This window comes from Lithobates pipiens, unplaced genomic scaffold (assembly GCF_037356315.1).
Source record: "Lithobates pipiens isolate NorthernLeopardFrog02 unplaced genomic scaffold, aLitPip1_a1.2 Scaffold_18, whole genome shotgun sequence".
In the NCBI taxonomy this organism is placed as follows: Eukaryota; Metazoa; Chordata; class Amphibia; order Anura; family Ranidae; genus Lithobates; species Lithobates pipiens.
The window spans coordinates 646,475,528-646,487,994 of NW_027507758.1; the positions used below are offsets into that span (position 1 = coordinate 646,475,528).

The following is a 12,467-nucleotide window of genomic DNA, read 5'->3' on the forward strand; positions in this document are numbered from 1 at the left end:
CAGATTTTCCCACTTTGCTTCTCTTAGGCGGAGGTTTAGCAGGGGATGAGTGGGGTGTGTTCACAGGACTGCGATCAGTCGGAGGAAGCCTGAACTCCGCATACCAGTCTGGTAGCTCCGTGTACGGGATGTTTAGGGTATTACAAAAGTCTGGCAGCTCTTCTGGCATCCGCAAAACGAATTGCCTCCCATCCAGCGTAGCCTGCAAGGCAAAAGGGAATCGCCACTTGTAAACAATCCCCCTGTTCCTGAGGGCTTCAAGAAGTGGGCGCAACGCCCGCCTGTTGCGCAAAGTGATAGGTGACAAGTCCTGGAACAGGGAGATCTCACTGTCATTAAAGAACACATGGTAATTTTTCCGTGCTTGATTTAGGATCTCCTCCTTCAATGGGAAGCTTTGGAGACAGCAGACAATGTCCCTGGGGGGTGCGGAGTCCGAGGGTTTCACTCTCAGGGCCCTGTGCGCTCGCACCAGATCTATAGGGGTATCAATCGGGTTCTCCAATAAATTGTTAAAAATGTATCTTAGGGCGGAAGGGATTTGTTCGGGGCCCACCGACTCCAGGACCCCCCTCACCCTCAGGTTGCTCCTCCTGCCTCTATTGTCTAGGTCTTCTAAATGACGGTTAATTTCAATCAAATGGGCAGAGTGGGATGCAGCGGTGGCTTCCAGCCTGACTATGGCTCTGTCTCTCCTGCCCTCCGCCCAATCCAAAGTAGTCATCTTTTCAGTCAATGACAATAGGTCCGCCTTTAAGTCAGTAATTGCAGAAAAGAGAGTAGTTTTGATGTCTGCGGCAATGGAGGTCATGTCTCCTAATGTGAGAGGGTGATTGGGGTGTCCCGGTCCGCTTACCGCGTCCTCCGCCGCTGACTGGGACCCGTCGCTGAGTTCTTCCTCCTCGCCTCGTGCCAGCGCCATCTTGGTCGGCGTGTTGCGGCCGGAGCGGGTCTGGGTGGCGAAGATATCCTGGATGCTGCAGGCGCATGAGGGAGCAGAGGGCCGGCCCGATCGTGTCCCCGTGTTGTGGCGCCCTGGTTTGCTCATTTTCGGCTTCAGTACTGCCAAGGAGAAGGCTACAGGACTGCGGGTCTCCCGGAGCTCTGGGTTCAGGCAGCCATTCTCCGCGCGCGCCAAGCCACACCCCCCGCTAAATAACATTGTTATGGCAGCAGATAGCTTACATAGTTACATATTAGAAGAGGTTCAAAAAAGGCACAAGTGTGTGATTACATGTCAGAATTACATTGTATATCCTGTATGTTGTGATCATTCAGGTGATTATCTAATAGTTTCTGGAAACTATGGATGTTCCCCGCTGAGACCACCGCCTGTGGATGGGAATTCCACATCCTTCCCACTCTTAGCCCTTGTATATATAGTCTGAGAATCCGTCGGAATGTGTCCTATCAGACCATGTCGTCGGATAATCCGACTGTTGTGGTATGCATCGGACTGATTCCGTCCGAATATCCATCGCACCCAATTTTCCAACATGTTGGAAATATTTCACAACCAACTGGGCCGGTCGGACATACTCCGATCATGTGTAGAGAATTTTGATCAGACCAAGTGCCACGCATGCTCAGATCAAATTCCTACATCAAAGCTATTGGCTACTAGCCTGAATGTAGTCCCATCGTAACGAAATTACGTCATCACGTTCTGAAAGATCGGATTTTTCGCCAACTTTGTCCGACCGTGTGTATACAACAGTTTCGGACAAAATACAACGGATTTGGTTGTGGAAATCTCCAACCGTGTGTACAGGGGCTAACAGTAAAAAACCCTCTAAGTAGTTTAAGAGTAAACCTCTTTTCTTCTAGTTTTAATGGGGGCGACGTGTCTTGTTAAACTCCCTTCTCCTTATTGTGGGGTCACCAGTCCGGTATTTATATATTGTGGGGTCACCAGTCCGGTATTTATATATTGTGGGGTCACCAGTCTGGTATTTATATAATGAAATCATATCCCCTCTCAAGCGTCTCTTCTCCAGAGAGAATAAGTTCAGAGCTCACAACCTTTCCTCATAACTAATATCCTCCAGACCCTTTATTAGCTTTGTTGCCCTTCTTTGTAGTCGCTCCATTTCCAGTACATCCTTCCTGAGGACTGGTGCCCAGAACTGGACAGTATACTCCAGGTGCGGCCGGACCAGAGTCTTGTAGAGGGGAGAATTATCGTTTTATCTCTGGAGTTGATCCCTTTTTAATGCCAATATTCTGTTTGCTTTGTTAGCAGCAGCTTGGCATTGCATGCCATTGCTGAGCCTATCATTAATTTGTTCAGATCTTTTTGCAAGGTTTCCACATCCTGCGGAGAAGTTATTGTCCTGCTTAGCATCGTCTGCAAATACAGAGCTTGAACTGTTTCCCCCATCCCCATCCTCCAGGTCATTTATGTACAAATTAAATAGGATTGGTCCCAGCACAGAACCCTGGGGGACCCCACTACCCACCCCTGACCATTCCGAGTACTCCCCATTTATCACCACCCTCTGAACTCGCCCTTGTAGCCAGTTTTCAATCCATGTACTCAACCTATGGTCCATGCCAACTGACCTTATTTTGTACAGTAAACGTTTATGGGGATGTGTGTCAAATGCTTTTTCAAAATCCAGATACACCACGTCTATGGGCCTTCCTTTATCTAAATACACCACGTCTACGGGCCTTCCTTTATTTAGACACACCACGTCTACGGGCTTTCCTTTATCTAGATACACCACGTATACGGGCCTTCCTTTATATAGATACACCATGTCTACAGACCTTCCTTTATCCAGATACACCACGTCTACGGGCCTTCCTTTATCTAGATACACCACGTCTACGGACCTTCCTTTATCTAGATACACCACGTCTACGGGCCTTACTTTATCCAGATACACCACGTCTACGGGCCTTCCTTTATCCAGATACACCACGTCTACGGGCCTTCCTTTATCTAGATACACCACGTCTACGAGCCTTCCTTTATCTAGATACACCACATCTACGGGCCTTCCTTTATCTAGATACACCACATCTACGGGCCTTCCTTTATCCAGATACACCACGTCTACGGGCCTTCCTTTATCCAGATACACCACGTCTACGGGCCTTCCTTTATCTAGATACACCACGTCTACGAGCCTTCCTTTATCTAGATACACCACATCTACGGGCCTTCCTTTATCTAGATACACCACATCTACGGGCCTTCCTTTATCCAGATACACCACGTCTACGGGCCTTCCTTTATCTAAATACACCACATCTACGGGCCTTCCTTTATGTAGATACACCACGTCTACGGGCCTTCCTTTATCCAGATACACCACATCTACGGGCCTTCCTTTATCTAGATACACCACATCTACGGGCCTTCCTTAATCCAGATACACCATGTCTACGGGCCTTCCTTTATGTAGATACACCACGTCTACGGGCCTTCCTTTATCCAGATACACCACGTCTACAGGCCTTCCTTTATCTAGATACACCATGTCTACGGGCCTTCCTTTATCCAGATACACCACGTCTACGGACCTTCCTTTATCTAGATACACCACGTCTACGGGCCTTCCTTTATCCAGATACACCATGTCTACGGGCCTTCCTTTATCCAGATACACAATGTCTACGGGCCTTCCTTTATGTAGATACACCATGTCTACGGGCCTTCCTTTATCTAGATACACCACGTCTACGGGCCTTCCTTTATATAGATACACCATGTCTACAGACCTTCCTTTATCCAGATACACCACGTCTACGGGCCTTCCTTTATCTAGATACACCATGTCTACAGGCCTTCCTTTATCCAGATACACCACATCTACGGACCTTCCTTTATCCAGATACCCTACGTCTACGGGCCTTCCTTTATCTAGATACACCACGTCTACGAGCCTTCCTTTATCTAGATACACCACATCTACGGGCCTTCCTTTATCTAGATACACCACATCTACGGGCCTTCCTTAATCCAGATACACCACGTCTACGGGCCTTCCTTTATGTAGAAACACCACGTCTACGGGCCTTCCTTTATCTAGATACACCACGTCTATGAGCCTTCCTTTATCTAGATACACCACATCTACGGGCCTTCCTTTATCTAGATACACCACATCTACGGGCCTTCCTTTATGTAGATACACCACGTCTACGGGCCTTCCTTTATCCAGATACACCACATCTACGGGCCTTCCTTTATCTAGATACACCACATCTACGGGCCTTCCTTAATCCAGATACACCATGTCTACGGGCCTTCCTTTATGTAGATACACCACGTCTACGGGCCTTCCTTTATCCAGATACACCACGTCTACAGGCCTTCCTTTATCTAGATACACCATGTCTACGGGCCTTCCTTTATCCAGATACACCACGTCTACGGACCTTCCTTTATCTAGATACACCACGTCTACGGGCCTTCCTTTATCCAGATACACCATGTCTACAGGCCTTCCTTTATCCAGATACACAATGTCTACGGGCCTTCCTTTATGTAGATACACCATGTCTACGGGCCTTCCTTTATCCAGATACACCACGTCTACGGGCCTTCCTTTATCTAGATACACCATGTCTACGGGCCATCCTTTATCTAGATACACCACGTCTACAGGCCTTCCCTTTATCTAGATACACCACGTCTATGGGCCTTCCTTTATCTAGATACACCACGTCTATGGGCCTTCCTTTATCCAGATACACCATGTCTACGGGCCTTCCCTTTATCTAGATACACCACGTCTATGGGCCTTCCTTTATCTAGATCAGTGTTTCTCAACTCCAGTCCTCAAGGCGCCCCAACAGGTCATGTTTTCAGGATTTCTCTCAGAAGAAACAGCTGTGGTAATTACTAAGGCAGTGGACCTGATCAAATCACCTGAGCAAAATAAAGGTGAGCCTGAAAACATGACCCGTTAGGGCGCCTTGAGGACCGGAAATGAGAAACATTGATCTAGATACACCACGTCTATGGGCCGTCCTTTATCTGGATGGCAACTCACCTCCTCATAGAAGGTTAGTAGATTTGATTTGGCAAGAACGATTCAGGAATCCATGCTGATTACTGCTAATGATACCGTTCTCATTCCTAAAATCTGGTATATAGTCCCCTCATCATCCCCTTCAAGAGCTTGCATACTATTGATGTTAGGCTGCCATAAACCTGGTACTTTCAGGAACAGCATGCGTTTCTCTTTAGAATAAATGTGGTCTCTGGGGCGGATTCAACCGCAAGATCACTTTTATCGCTGGCAGTAGAGGGGGGCCCCCCACCCTCCAAGTTGGCCAGTGAAATGTATGATGGACTCATATACATAGATGGTTTGTTGGGGCATATAAACAGCTGCAAATTTCTGGGAGGGGTAGTTTATGAGGGGCAGAATTTTGTATAGCTGATCATATTCACGGTCACTCTGCGGACGACAAAGTGTAATCACTAAAATGCATAAAACGCATTATAGTCTCATATCTATGCCTGGGCATTTCAGCAGAGAACACGGGCATATGATGAATCAGGTCTCTGGGGAGTTGTTAAATTTGCGGTTTCCACCTGAATTCCGGGTTGGGCAGTGAATGGGGTGGGGGGGGGGGGTGGGTAGTACGAGCGCTGCACAATCTGTGGTCTGCCAATCAGGACTTGCAAGCACATCTGGAAGAACACTATGGGCTCTATGGCTCTGTGGTTGAATTATTGGTGGCTGTGGGATGCTACTAATGCTAGCCACCTCACCAGCTTGGACTGGATCTGTGGGACTCGCTAGGTCAGCACAAAATACTTCTGTCCTGGTATGTAAAAGACTAGGATGTACTAGGCCGCTGGTACCTGCCAGCTCACCAAAAGGTATTGCGGCACTAGTACCGACATCCCGCTGCATATAAGACAAATCAAGTGTTCCTAGCACTTCAGCTACCCCGGGGTCGGGTACGCCTGGACCTTAGCAGGGACCTCTCCTCCATCCTCTGAGCAGGGTGCCGTTGCTCTCTACAGGTTCGGAGCCTGATTCTGTCGGTGAGGACTCCTTCTTCGCTCTCAGCTGTCATACTCAGAAGCCTGTAGGCCTCTTCACTAGAGTATATTTGTTGGGACATTTCACAGGTACCTAGTGCGAAAAAGAGCTCCTGCCATCCTTCTGTATATAGGTTGGTTGTGAGGCATAGTGGGTGCAAGGTGGAAGGTATTGGGCGCCAGACACTTCTTGAATGCAAAAGGAGATGTTTATTTCTCTTACAAACTTTTTTTTTTAGGGGAAAGAGGGTTAGGGCCAGGACACCCTTAAGTAGTTGCAAGATTAATTAGCAGACTCCGAGACTTCCATAGGACAGCCATCCAGCAAGAAACCACATCTGCACGTGTGGGAATGCTGTCTCCTATGGCAACAGTCTTTAACAGTTCCTCACATAAAGCACAACAGTTCTCTCAGCTTCTCTACAGTCGCTCCTTGTAGTTCTTCAGCCCACTGAGTTCCCGGTCTCTCACTAGGCCCTCTGATTCACTGACTCTGAATCCCTTGAACTCCTCCAATCTTCACGGTGGCATCTTCCTCAAGCGTGACCCCCACCTCTCTGCTGGGTCCCAAGCTTGGCACTCCAGATATTTTCTCAAGCTGCACCCCACCTCTCTGCTCGGTCCCTGGCTTGATACACAAAGCTGTTCTACAAGCCTCGCCTCCACTGGTTGGGTCCCTGGCTTGATACACAAAACTGTTCTACAAGCCTCGCCTCCACTGGTTGGGTCCCTGGCTTGGCACACAAGGCTGTTCTACAAGCCTCGCCTCCGCTGGTTGGGTCCCTGGCTTGACACACAAGGCTGTTCTACAAGCCTCACCTCCGCTGGTTGGGTCCCTGGCTTGGCACACAAGGCTGTTCTACAAGCCTCACCTCCGCTGGTTGGGTCCCTGGCTTGACACACAAGGTTGTTCTACAAGCCTCACCTCCACTGGTTGGGTCCCTGGCTTGACACACAAGGCTGTTCTACAAGCCTCACCTCCGCTGGTTGGGTTCCTGGCTTGACACACAAGGCTGTTCTACAAGCCTCACCTCCGCTGGTTGGGTCCCTGGCTTGATACACAAGGCTGTTCTACAAGCCTCACCTCCGCTGGTTGGGTCCCTGGCTTGATATACAAGGCTGTTCTACAAGCCTCACCTCCGCTGGTTGGGTTCCTGGCTTCACACACAAGGCTGTTCTACAAGCCTCACCTCCGCTGGTTGGGTCCCTGGCTTGACACACAAGGCTGTTCTACAAGCCTCACCTCCTCTGGTTGGGTCCCTGGCTTGACACACAAGGCTGTTCTACAAGCCTCACCTCCGCTGGTTGGGTCTCTGGCTTGACACACAAGGCTGTTCTACAAGCCTCACCTCCGCTGGTTGGGTCCCTGGCTTGACACACAAGGCTGTTCTACAAGCCTCACCTCCGCTGGTTGGGTTCCTGGCTTGATCACCGCCTAAAGCTTCTCGATTCTCCACTGTGCCCATTCTCTGAGAATACTGCTCCCGTACTTGCTTCAGTTACACACTGAGGTCCCTGGTAATAAGGTGGTCGGTCTCTTTGTGGCAAAAACTTCCCCTCTACCTCCGACCATGACAGGTTCTCCAGCTGGCAGAACCTTCACATCTGGTTGGACTGCAAGCCGCGGTCCCAACCCTGCGCTGGTCTCTTATTTCTGGATAGGACCTCAGACAGCCAAGCAGCCAGATGTGCGAAGGATAGGCCCAATCTCCGGCGTACCCAGGTGGCACAGAACCCTGACTCCAACCGAATATATAGGTTCTCCCAGTAAGCCAAGGGATTCAAGAAAACCCCTGCCCATCGGCTGAGATACCCCATATACCCATAACCTGACCATGGGTTGCCCTTCTCATATCTAGCAACACCAAGTACCCGGCCACCTAGTGGTAGAAGAGAAAAGTTCAGCAAGGCCAAACTTAATAGATCTCTAACAATCAACCAGGATAACTACTCCTGGCAAGTAAATTTGTGAGGAGCTCCCTGACTAAACTCCAGGGTGCTACACAAATAAAACGTACCTGCTAGTGCTAGAAGAGATCAGGCCTGATTCAGCCAACACTGCGGTTATGTGTGCAATGTATCAGAGGAGCCGGTGATCTCTTGACACTGCACTTGTTGGGGGGCAGAAGGGCTGATCTGCTAACGCTGCGTTATTAGGGACACTATACTAATGGGGGACACTAATATAGTTCTGTTCATGGTCAGGATATTGATCCAAACAGACACTATATTAGTAATGGTGGTGATCAGGATTTTGACCCATACAGACACTATACTAGTAATGGCAGTGATCAGGATATTGACCCATACAGACACTATACTAGTAATGGTGGTGATCAGGATATTGATCCATACAGACACTATACTAGTAATGGTGGTGATCAGGATATTGACCCATACAGACACTATACTAGTAATGGTGGTGATCAGGATATTGACCCATACAGACACTATACTAGTAATGGTGGTGATCAGGATATTGACCCATACAGACACTATACTAGTAATAGCGGTGATCAGGATATTAATCCATACAGACACTATACTAGTAATGGCGTTGATCAGGATATTGATCCATACAGACACTATACTAGTAATGGCGTTGATCAGGATATTGATCCATACAGACTCTATACTAGTAATGGTGGTGATCAGGATATTGACCCATACAGACACTATACTAGTAATAGCGGTGATCAGGATATTGATCCATACAGACTCTATACTAGTAATGGTGGGGATCAGGATATGGATCCAGACACTATACTAGTAATGGTGGTGATCAGGATATTGACCCATACAGACACTATACTAGTAATGGTGGTGATCAGGATATTGACCCATACAGACACTATACTAGTAATGGCGGTGATCAGAATATTGATCCATACAGACACTATACTAGTAATGGTGGTGATCAGGATATTAACCCATACAGACACTATACTAGTAATGGAAGTGATCAGGATATTGATCCATACAGACACTATACTAGTAATGTTGGTGATCAGGATATTGATCCATACAGACACTATACTAGTAATGGTGGTGATCAGGATATTGACCCATACAGACACTATACTAGTAATGTTGGTGATCAGGATATTGATCCATACAGACACTATACTAGTAATGGAAGTGATCAGGATATTGATCCATACAGACACTATACTAGTAATGTTGGTGATCAGAATATTGATCCATACAGACACTATACTAGTAATGTTGGTGATCAGGATATTGATCCATACAGACACTATACTAGTAATGGTGGTGATCAGGATCCTATAGTGTGAGTGCGATAGTGTGCGGACAATCTAATGCTAGCTGACCCTGGCACTATCTGATGTAACAAGTGACCCTAATACAGCGATTGGTGAATAATACTGTACACTGACGCTGTACTAATGGCACTGGTTGGGTGACAGGGGGGATCAAAGGGTGAATGAGGACAATCAATGGGGATACATGTGCCAATCTAAGGTGTGTGGGTGTAAAGTGTGGTGATTATACTCACAGTGTGGTGTTCTCTTCTCTTCCTGAACAGAAAAGGACTCGTGAAGAGAAGAAATCACAAGATATCTCCCCGTGTTTACAAAATAAAACACAGGAGTGATTTGTCATTGGCTGCGGGTAATCAGCAGGGTATGGGGCAACATCATTGGCTGGGACCTGCTGACAAACTTGTCCTACAGCCAATGACAGTGGAGGTTTCTGGGTGTGCGCGTGCATGGGTGCGGACCCGGAAGAAAGCCATGACATAAAAGTACATTACCAGACCTGTATAAGCCGCCCATCCATTGTATTTTTACAACACTTCATCCATGTCTTTGGTGATCTCTCATCTCCTTATCAACTGTTTCTTCCATGATGAAGATCAGCCATGGAGTATATCTGAGGTGTATATCAGGGGGTGCTTCTTCCCCACATGAGACCTGGGATGTCCAGCAACATTCATATAGAAGACATTTCCCGCACTCAAGGCACTAATAAACCTCGAGGGTTGTGTGAGATCTCTGATGTGTGGAAAGATGGGACTTCTGTGAAAAATATTTCCCACACTCAGGACAGGAATACGGCTTCTCCCCTGTGTGAGATCTCTGATGTCTGGAAAGATGAGACTTCACTGAAAAACATTTCCCACACTCAGGACAGGAATACGGCTTCTCCCCCGTGTGAGATCTCTGATGTGCGGAAAGACTGGACTTCTCTGAAAAACATTTCCCACACTCAGGACAGGAATACGGCTTCTCCCCCGTGTGAGATCTCTGATGTGTGGAAAGATGGGACTTCTCTGAAAAACATTTCCCGCACTCAGGACAGGAATATGGCTTCTCCCCCGTGTGAGATCTCTGATGTGTGTAAAGCTTAGACTTCTCTGAAAAACATTTCCCACACTCAGGACAGGAATACGGCTTCTCGCCCGTGTGAGATCTCTGATGTGTGTAAAGCTTAGACTTCTCTGAAAAACATTTCCCACACTCAGGACAGGAATACGGCTTCTCCCCTGTGTGTGATCTCTGATGTGTGTAAAGCTTAGACTTCTCTGAAAAACATTTCCCACACTCAGGACAGGAATACGGCTTCTCCCCCGTGTGTGATCTCTGATGTGTGGTAAGACTGGACTTCACTGAAAAACATTTCCCACACTCAGGACAGGAATACGGCTTCTCCCCTGTGTGAGATCTCTGATGTGTGGAAAGATGAGACTTCACTGAAAAACATTTCCCACACTCAGGACAGGAATACGGCTTCTCCCCCGTGTGAGATCTCTGATGTGTGGAAAGCTGAGACTTCACTGAAAAACATTTCCCACACTCAGGACAGCAATGTGGCTTCTCCCCCGTGTGAGATCTCTGATGTGTGGAAAGATTGGACTGCACTGAAAAACATTTCCTGCACACAGGACAGGAATACGGCTTCTCCCCCGTGTGAGATCTCTGATGTATGGTAAGACTGGACTTCACTGAAAAACATTTCCCGCACTCTGGACAGGAATACGGTTTCTCTCCTGTGTGAGATCTTTTATGCTCATAAAGATTGGATTTAGAATGGAAACACTTCCCGCACTCAGTACAGGAAAAGCTCTTCTCTGTTGGAAGGACGGCCCTGTCCCTCACAGTCTGAGGTTCCTCAGGATAAGAGGAATATGATGGTCCATCTACACTGTGTGGTGCCGGATGGACATTTGAGGTAGTCGGGTTTTCTCCTGGACTATACTGTGTGATGTCCTCATCTTCTACTTTACAGTCTGGAGACAAAGTGAGACAATCCTCTGAGGTTTTCCTCATCTCCCGTCCATCTACTAAAATAGAAATACAAAGATTATTACTAGACATGAGCTGATTGGTTCCTGCTGTGCTCCAATCACATCATCAGATATAAAATGTCCAGCTGGTAGGAAATGGGTGTAACAAAAGAGAATACATATTATGTGTATATATAGCAGTGGGGGGAGGGGAGAGAGCAGAAGTCAGGACTATGTAATGTACAACATATTGTATAAGATACAACAGATAGGACTATATAGTATCAGAATGATGTAATGTACAACATAGTGTATATAGTGCAGGGGTCAGGAGTATGTAATGTAGAATATAAAGTATACAGTGTAAGGGTCAGGACTCATAATATTGGTATTCAGTAATCAGTGGAAGATGAAATGATTACATGAGACAAGTTGCAGAGGTCCCACACCGCTGCCTCCCATCTCCTGAGACTGCACTCAGTGACTTGGGTCTGAGACTATACAGACATATCCCTCCACCCGGCACAGCCAGCAGACAACACAACAAGTAATCCTGGGGGGATTGTTACATATTACGTGAGGTCAAAAAAAGTCCATAATGTCCAACCCATGTGTGTGATTATATGTCAGTATTACATTGTATATCCTGTATGTTGAGGTCGTTCAGGTGCTTATCTAATAGTTTCTTTAAACTATCGATGCCCCCCCTGCTGAGACCACCGCCTGTGGAAGGGAATTCCACATCCTTGTTGCTCTTACCAGTAAAAAACCCTCTATGTAGTTTAAGGTTAAACCTCTTTTCTTCTAATTTTAATGAGTGGCCACGTGTCTTATTAAATTCCCTTCCGTGAAAAAGTTTTGTCCCTGTTGTGGGGTCACCAGTCCGGTATTTATATATTGTGGGGTCACCAGTTCGGTATTTATATATTGTGGGGTCTCCAGTCCGGTATTTATATATTGTGGGGTCACCAGTTCGGTATTTATATATTGTGGGGTCACCAGTCCGGTATTTATATATTGTGGGGTCACCAGTTCGGTATTTATATATTGTGGGGTCACCAGTCCGGTATTTATATATTGTGGGGTCACCAGTCCGGTATTTATATATTGTGGGGTCACCAGTTCGGTATTTATATATTGTGGGGTCACCAGTTTGGTATTTATATATTGTGGGGTCACCAGTCCGGTATTTATATATTGTGGGGTCAC

The 12,467-nt window shown here is 47.0% G+C and overlaps 1 protein-coding gene across 1 annotated transcript in view; it reads left to right on the forward strand.

Moving 5' to 3' along the window:
* LOC143986913 (uncharacterized) overlaps nt 1-12,467 on the forward strand; it is a 417,248-nt gene that overhangs the window by 55,224 nt on the left and 349,557 nt on the right. The window lies entirely within an intron of this gene.